General features: G+C 45.5%; 1 long non-coding RNA gene across 1 annotated transcript; it reads left to right on the top strand.

Annotated features, from left to right (window-relative positions):
• The first annotated feature begins 368 nt into the window (after window positions 1–368).
• On the top strand, window positions 369–8,104 carry LOC111827476. Its single transcript, XR_002831073.1, has 2 exons — window positions 369–505; window positions 7,678–8,104. It is a non-coding gene; the product is annotated as an uncharacterized LOC111827476 (long non-coding RNA).
• Window positions 8,105–9,127: the final 1,023 nt, after the last annotated feature.

Raw genomic sequence — 9,127 nt, forward strand, 5'->3', positions numbered from 1 at the left:
AGATTTGATTGATTGCATCCTTGTGGTTATAAACATACTCTCCTTTCCCTGGCATTTTCTTTCATTAGACCTAGAGTAGACTAAAGTTCAAATTTTAGGCAAGACTATTTCAAAGGAGGTACTGTCTCCTTGCTTTTGTTCCACGTCAGGAGGCACATAAAATCTGCTTGTCCTACTCAGTGGTGTCAGGATCCAGGTGCTGCAGTCCCGTGCGTCCGTTACCAAGTTCCCCATTATTTGTGTATCCTTTCAATCCAGTGCTGGATTGGATTGGCCGCTATTTTATTTATTTATTTTTTTTTACATCTATAGTTCATAAGTGAGCTACTTCTCTTGGTTCCTTTCGGTGTGTTGCCTTTGACAGGTACAGGCAATAGGATTAAAGAGCAGGAATGCAAAGAGAATGGTACTTGCATTGATGTCGGGCAACCTGGTTACCATCTCATAAGGCTGTGATCCCTTGTCCGAGATAGGCACAGCACTCAACTGCCTGAGGGAGAAACTGGTAAGAATACTATCGGAACCAAAGCAGAGCCTGTCCTGAGAAAAGAGAACATAATTTGGAGTGATTTCAAATGCTCAGGCGGCTCTTCCGTCTCCTGCTCGTCACTGGGGTCTTCATTTCCAGAGCTAGTTACTACCAGGAGGCTCTGAGGGGGACAGTGCAGGACAGCCCCTCCAGTCTACCTATGAAAGCCCTCCTCGTATCCAGAACAACAAAAGAGCATTTCTTTCTTTCTAGATAATAAACAGTCAATCATTTTGAATAGGTGCTGTGTCAGGACTTCAACTATTCACCACCCCCCGCCCCCCTCCCCCCACTGTTTGCTGCCTGGAGTTCGTTTTGTTTTTGTTTTTATGATGAATACTTTAAGAGATATGTTTATTGTCGGAAGGCTGACTCCTTGACCAGAAAGACATTGTTTTGCACAAATGTGTGTGTATATATATAGCCATGCACTGGGGTTATCTCAGCAGTCACACCCTAAGGCTCAGAGGGTGGGGGTATGGGGCGCATGAAGTCTGCACAGAGTCCTGCCCACTGCCTTCCCCTTCCATCATGTTCCTGACCCGGGGCCTCCACAGTCTTTATCATTCCTTATTGCTAAAATCCTGAAACTTTGGGTAACGCGCGTTAAGGATGTTCTGAACTAATCTCTGCCAACAATTTTATTCTGAATGTCCAGGCAGCTTCATTACTGAGGTTGATATAAGACCTAGTTTCCAAGCATCCATCATTACTGGATAAACATTCACTGAACCGTCTTGTGCCAGGCACTGGCTAATGCTGGGCCCACACCAAGATGAATAAGACATGTTTCCAGCAAAGGGACAGATCTAAGCAAATAATTACCACAGATGTGAGCGTGGGAGTACAGAGAAGGAGAAAGCGAATCTCCCAGAGGAAACGGTTTTTCTCTTGGGTTCCGATAATTCGTTTAGTTCTCCCCAAATTGTAAATCTCCGCTCTCGGTGGGGCACTTTCTTCTGTCCCCGCGGTTTGGGGCAAGAAGAAACCCTCGGCCACGTACGTCTAGAAAGACCAGCCCCGGAGGAAACAACAGGACCCTGTCTCAATATTGCTCCTCTGTTTCCTCATGCAGAAAGTATTTCCTCTCCTACATCATCTGCGGGGCCATGGCCAGAGTGACTGTTCTTAAAATAAGCAGCCGTTCATATTCAAAATGATGCCATTGTCCTCTCCCTCCCTTTTTTGTCATTTCAAAATATTTAAAAACCACTTGATCCCCCCCCCCTTCCCCACTCTTTACTCTGAAGCCGGACAATGACTAAAGTTGGCATGACTGGTAACATGACTGAAATTAAAGGGGGGGGGGTCAGAGCCTCTTTTAAAAGAAGAACCTGTTTGGAAATGCACTCAGGAGGCCCATGGTGGCCGATGGAAAGGTCCCTGTATCTTGCATCTGCCTGTCGCCCATCTGTAGAAGCCGGGATGACATGAAACCCAAGTCCCCGTCTCCCAGTGCAGGGGAACTTGGCCACCTCCGCCTCTGTGGGAGAAACTCAACAATGACAGAAAAGCATGTTTCTAAAAAGCCTGCGGTGGCTTGTGTATCCATTGGAATGATAGGAATTCCATACCTGTGGCCACGGGAGCCCTCACGTCATTCTAGAGCAGCGGTTCTCAACCTGTGGGTCGCGACCCCTTTGGGGGTTGAACGACCCTTTCACAGGGGTCGCCTAAGACCATCGGAAAACACATATATAATTACATGTTGTTTTTGTGATTAATCACTATGCTTTAATTATGTTCAACTTGTTACAATGCAAATACATCCTGCATATCAGATATTTACATTATGATTCATAACAGTAGCAACATTACAGTTATGAAGTAGCAACGAAAATAATGTTATGGTCGGGTCACAACATGAGGAACTGTATTAAAGGGTCGCGGCATTAGGAGGGTTGAGAACCACTGTGCTAGAGGCTCTCAGTTTACAAAGAAGCCCACAAACAGAAAATGACTTCATGTCCTCATGTACCGATGCTGATGGGGTTGTCACAGAAATCAAGTGGAAAGCAAAGGAGGGACATGCCGTTCTGCTCACGGTTTCACTTTGGGATTCTGTCCGTTGCCCGGAACTGTTAGGAAGCCTGTAAATGTTGTCACGCTCTCGGGGAAGAGGGAGTCAGTCCTTCAGAACACGACTTCCAAGAAGCATCGGCACCGTGACTGCTCTGATCCTATGACAGCTGATCGAAGCGGGAAGTTCACGTGTCAGTCTGCAGACTGACCCACACTGACCCTGCCGCCCAGAGACAGGGAGGGGCCGCTATGTTTCCATAGCGCAGGGCATTCTGTGTAATGGGCACAGGCAGACACTGCAATTTTTGAAAACACACACACACACACACACACACACACACACACACACACCAAAAACAGGTTGTTTTGACTTCCTGACACTCACAGCTAAGTAATGCTTTCGGTGCCTGCGCTCAGCACTGCGGGAGGAGCCGGCATCCTGTGCCTTTGTCTGGCAAAAAGGGCCAGGAGCTAGGCAAGATGCCGCTTGGTGACCCCCAGGAGAATAATGAGGTTTCACACTGTCCAGGGACAGAAAGAGGGTGGATTCTGGAGGTTCAATTATGTAAAAGAATAATCAAAGATGTCCATAAATATTAAATATTTCCATTCGGGCTATGTGTTTTCACTTTTTTTAAAAAAAACTATCTGCTTTTAAAATATATGCCAGTCTCTATCGGGTTCAGTTAGGAGAACAGAAAGCACACTAGGTATTTTATTTTACTTCATTGTGTTTTTTCCATCACCATGTATCCCCTCTGCCCTTTAAACAGAGGTGATGCTATACAAGGAATGAATAGGCTGAAAGGAAGAAAACAAGGATGGTGAGCTAACCCAGAGATTAGTAAACTGGAAGTAGCTACCATCACTCAGGCTGGGTGAGAGGATACAAAAGAAAGAGGCAGAGATACCAGGGCCAGGGGGCAGAGTAAGGAGCAGCTGCCTCAGAGTGGGATGGGATTGGGAAGGAGGCTACTGCTTAGCTGTGCTGAGTTGGCTGACCGGGTGCCATGCAGTTGTGCTCAGACCGTTGAGGGCACTGCTCAGCTGGCTCGGATCTCCGAGGGGCTGCCTTGTGGCCAGAGCTGGGCCTGCTGGGCCTCCCGAGAGCGCCCCGCATGCTGTCCGGGGGCCAAAAGATGCTAGAGTCGCTGCCATCTATTTGTGTAGAGAGATGCTGACAGCTGCTGGAGCAGGGGAAGAAAAATCTCTTCTCCTGTCTACCTCCCCAGAGCCTCTCACTAGCAGAATCTGCTAGAACAAGCTGTCAAACGTGTCTTAGAAATGTGTTCCTCATCTCCCCAGCCCCAGTGTCACAGAGCACAGTGCAGGAGGGCAGAAGACAATAGGTGAATAGACTGTCACAGATCCTCCCTATGGCTGGCAATGACCCACATGCTCTCTTCTACCCACTTTAAAACTTCTATTTTACAATAATGGCAACCTCACGCTCTGTCTAGCATGTTGTAACTTCCCTTTGTGCAAACATGCTTTCACCTTCTCCCCCCGCCCCAAATGGAGACACCAATGTCTAAAACTCTTCATGTCTATCTCTGAGCGATCATTTTTTTTGTTCTGTTTATTCACTCAAGACTTTATATTGTAAGTTAATTGTCACCAGCACTCTCTCTATAAAATAATAGGGGATTAGAAGAAAGAAAATGACCAGACCCAGATGAGGAAGAAACTATTCATATCTGCCACTTTCTTTCTTTCTGGGCCCGGTGACAAAGCCACAGCTGATATTTATAACGTCCTTTTTCTACCCCCATCCTCCCCATCCCTGGCCTTCAGCCAGCTGGTCAGTGTTTTTACCTAGTGAGGCAGCCCAAACCTTCATTTTTGAAGGGTACGAATTCTTTTTCAGTCCTGTGGTGTGTGGACGTAACACATGACTCAGAGCTGCCTTAGAGACTCCTCTCAGTTTTAGACCTAGTTTTTCCTGCCAGCGTCGTGTAGCAACTGATACAGGTCAACAGAATCAATCACCCCAACCAAGTACAATAACCCCTTCCTTTGTCTGTTGGTTCAGCAACATGAGGGACCCAAATTGCCAGATGGCAATCTTACCTTCCAGTTCAATGGAACAATTGTCTCTCTTCCTTTAGGAACTAAGCTCTCTAACAAGTGCCCATTACAGGAAGTGTGGGGATAGGAAACAAAAAAGTCTGTAAGTGGATTATTAGGGGTAACAGAGGAACTGGGTACCATTATCTTCACCTCTTTATTTACGGATCCATTGATTCTGTCTCTGGGAAATAAAGCCCTATATATTGGTCGTTGGTTTAGAGCATATACTGCATCCTGTACAATAGTGATCCCACCTCTCAGGACATTCTCTCAGAACCCTAATTGAATCTTTAGGAGGCCGTGCTACCTTTCTCTCAGGCTAGATCAGGGGTGGGCAAACTTTTTGACTCGAGGGCCACAATGGGTTCTTAAACTGGACCGGAGGGCCAGAACAAAAGCATGGATGGAGTGTTTGTGTAAACTAATATAAATTCAAAGTAAACATCATTACATAAAAGGGTACGGTCTTTTTTTTTTTTTTTAGTTTTATTCATTTCAAATGGGCCGGATCCGGCCCGCGGGCCGTAGTTTGCCCACGGCTGGGCTAGATGCTACTAGATGTTATGGTAAGACCAGCGAGTTCCATTGGCATAAGTCCATTGCTATGTTTTGGGGTTTTGTTTGTGCTTTTTGCTGTGAAATGAGTTGCTGGGTCTGAAGTAGTTTGTGTGGGATACCATGGAGGTGAATAAGGCAATCCCTAAGTCCATGGTGTGTATTCATAGAAGTATTGCAAGCAGAGAAGACAAATCACTCTCCAGAGTAAGTATCTATTCCAGGAAGACAATTTCAGCCCCTCCTTATGGAAGGGTTCAGGGTAGCTCGTGGCTGGATTGTCCCCATTCCCCACCCAATGATGTCATCACAGGAGCCAGCCTGGGCTTCTGCTATTGTCGGCTTGAGCACTTGATGGTAGTAACCAGGCACAATGGGTGATGAAAAGTCCATGGTGCTGGGCCCATGCATAGCCTCCATGCCTGGATCATGTCTCGTGTACACAAACCGATTGAGCAAGTGCCTTCTTTGGACATTTGAAGGAAGGAGCTGACAGACATCCACTGTATAGGCTTTCTTCTTTACCTCATTATTAAGAGCTTTGTGTGTAGCAGATCCCTTTGCGAGTGTTCACATAGCTCGTAACATTCAACCAAACATCCTCATGCCCTGTGCCAGTGTAAGAGGTCCATCTATATACCACATGCAGACAGTCTTCTGTTCCTTTCTTTCCAAATCCCTGACAATCCAGCCAAACCATGAGCCATCACCCATTTTAGGTAGAGGCCCATCCACATCACGAGCCATCTCTCAGGCCCCTCAAACTGGACAGTGAGAGATGTTGCTTAAAGTTATGCTCACAAAAAGGATTTCCCCTCCCGTGTATGTGTGTGTGTGTGTGTGTGTGTGTGTGTGTGTCTGTTTAGCACACTTCTGACTGTGGCTATAACGCCCTCTTCTTAATTTGCCTGTAGAATGAGAAAAAACATCTGTAAATCAGACTCACGCCTCAGTCACTTGCTCGCAGGGAGCTCTCCATAGAAACCTCGCACTGAATGAAGGCAGGCAGGCAGTGCAGCCGAAGAATGTGCAATAGGAGCCGGAGCCGTCAACACATGGGACTTGATTGTTCCTCTGGGATCTGCGAGTCTGATTTCGCACATACCATTTCCACTCGGTGACAAAGTGTTTCTGGGCATGCCTAATTATGAAGCCTAATAAATCAGATAACACCCAGACAGTTGTGGGCAGCTCATGTCATAGGGCCAGGGGTTCATTCTCTATAAGGTCCATGAATAAGGCAGAGCAGTGTCTCATAAGGAGAACAGTTATCTGGAGGCTTTGCTTCAAACCCTCAGGCCATCCTCCTGGGGTCTGCCATGGGCTCCACACAGCATCCCTATTTACCATCGAAACGTCAAGTGCTCCTGGATCTGCTGGGTCATAAGGTCCATGTGGCAGCATAGCTTGCACTGGATTAGTCTGCAGTCTACAACCTGGACTAGCTGTGGAACCTTCTAGTACTTGCTCAGCACTCAAAACTAGCTGCCTTATGGGTTATACACTGAATTGATCAGAGCGGCACACTCTGACCAATTTGTTGTGTCATTTGTTGCCTCTAAAATACAGAGGCCCGCCAAATGGTGAAAAATATTCTTGGTGCAAGGTGCAACAACTTGTCTTTCACTCTGGAGGGAATGATCTAATATGACCCAGAATATTGGACCCTAGAAACCTCCTCTAGGAGGCTGGCTCCTGGATTTCATGGGTTGTAAATTTGAACCTCTGACATGCATGTGTCTGCGGCAGCTAATGTACAGGACACCTGTTGTTCACCAGATTCAAACATCGTGATGTTCTCTGTGCGGTGGATCAGTTTGATCTCTCACGAGAGCAGGTCCTTCAGACAGAACAACTGTAAACCTACTTTTGCCCCACCCTGTATTAACAGCTGCCCAAATATAGGGCCATCATATGGGAAGTTGGACTTGGGCCTAAAAGGTAACAAGAAAATAATGAAAGTACAGTTCTTTATACTTGATAGAATGTGGAAATATGTGGTGTATAGTATGGTAGTTAGGGCCAGGCATGGAAGAAACTTTAAAAAACATATCAAATATGATTACTGGGTCTTCATTTTAAAAGCACAACAGTATATAACTTGTGTGTCATTCTTTGCTCATTATAAAACATTGTTACATCTTTAAAGGATTATATAGAAGATACATGAATGAATAATGGAAAACAGTTAGACTCCGTAAGTGATACAAGATTATTGCTGTAATGTTTAGTCCTCATAATAGATTTGTAAACTAATTGGACTAAAGTTTATTTACATTTTATAGACGAGGAAGTGAGGCTTTCTGTGTTTAGGTAACTTGTCTGAGTTCTCATAGCTGATCAGTAATAGAGTTTCAAATCAAAACCAGCTATATTGATTAATATATTGACATTGGTGATATTGTTAGGATATGTACATGTGTTTGCATAAATGAGATATTCATTTATTTATTTTTATTTTATTTTTCTCTCTTCTTTTTTCCCTTCCCCAAATAAAACAGAGAGAAGGAGAGAGCCCTGAAGACTGAGAAAGAATGGTGGTCTTCAGTTTGTTCTTCACGTAGCAGAGACCCATGCCTCTTGAAGCATTGTGGGGAGAACTTGTAGAGGAAGGACTGGATGGTGTACATAGAGAGGCTGTACATGAGACTCTGGGGCTGTCAGTCCTGGCAGAGAGTTCTGTGCCAACCTTGGCAGAAATCAGCAGAGCCGTCTGAGCTTACGGGAGCATGAGAGCTTGGACAATGTGCACATGGGTGAAGTCTGCTATGGGGTGAAGACAAGAAGGATTGGTCTAAACAACATTAATCAATCTAGGTAAGTTCCCAGGGGGTTTTGCTCAACACTGGGAGGCCCAGGATGATGAGGACCTACACTCACATGTATTTTGATTTTGGAACAAAATGAAGTATTGTGATATTTCTCACACACCATTGTTCGTGGAGTTTGTACCTCTCCCTTGTATATTTGTTTGGGGGCACAGAAGGGAAAAGCAGGGCAGCGGTGATGAATGGACTGTGATTCTGGTTGTCAGAGAGCTGGAGAATTTGCTTCCTGTCACCATGGATGGAAAGAATGGCCTCCTATGCACCTAAGTATCCCTATCAACCCCACATGTTTTCTGTTTATTATTGGTAGGTGCCAGTGGCTGCTTCACTTAGCTGTTTGGAAGTCAGTGCTAATGAGGCCAAGGTCAAGGTTCTCTCGTTTCCATAGAGTCAAACATACTCAGTGAGAGAGAACTTCAGTTTCAGTTACCACAGATTAAATTCCTAACCCGCACCTACTGCCTTGCAAATGCGGGCTGGGTGATGGGAGGCCAGGTGAGAGGGTGTGAATTATTCAGCACAAAGCTCACCACCTCCAAGGGCAAACACTCAAAACATGTCCTGTTGACATCCTTGCAATCTGTGTGTTTATGAAGGAGAGTACACACTGCTGTCATGTGAACTAATTCACAACAAAGAAATACATCATATGAAGTTCTACTAATTTTTGAGTAGAGACCTATTGGGCAAAAGGCTCTATCATTAGTTTAGTGCCATATCTTTTTATATATATATACTAGAGGCCCAATGCATGAAATTCATGCAAGGGGCTCAGCCCTTGCAGCCCCAGCTGCCTCTGCCCTCTCAGCCCTGGCTGCCTCGTGGCCCCACGGCCCTGCCCACTGGTCATTCCAGAAGGTCATTCTGTCGTCTAGTCTAATTAGCATATTAGCTCTTTATTATATAGGATATATTTTTATTGATTTCAGAGAGGAAGGGAGAGGGGAGAGAGAGATAGAAACATCAATGATGAGAGAAAATCATTGATTGGCTGCCTCCTGCATGCCCCCTACTGGGGATTGAGCCCACAACCTGAGCATGTGCCCTCGACTGGAATCAAACCTGGGACCTTTTAGTCTATAGGCCGACACTCTATCCACTGAGCCAAACAAGTTAGGGCTAG

The sequence above is a fragment of the Myotis lucifugus genome, unplaced genomic scaffold (assembly GCF_000147115.1).
Source record: "Myotis lucifugus unplaced genomic scaffold, Myoluc2.0 scaffold_170, whole genome shotgun sequence".
Taxonomy (NCBI): Eukaryota; Metazoa; Chordata; class Mammalia; order Chiroptera; family Vespertilionidae; genus Myotis; species Myotis lucifugus.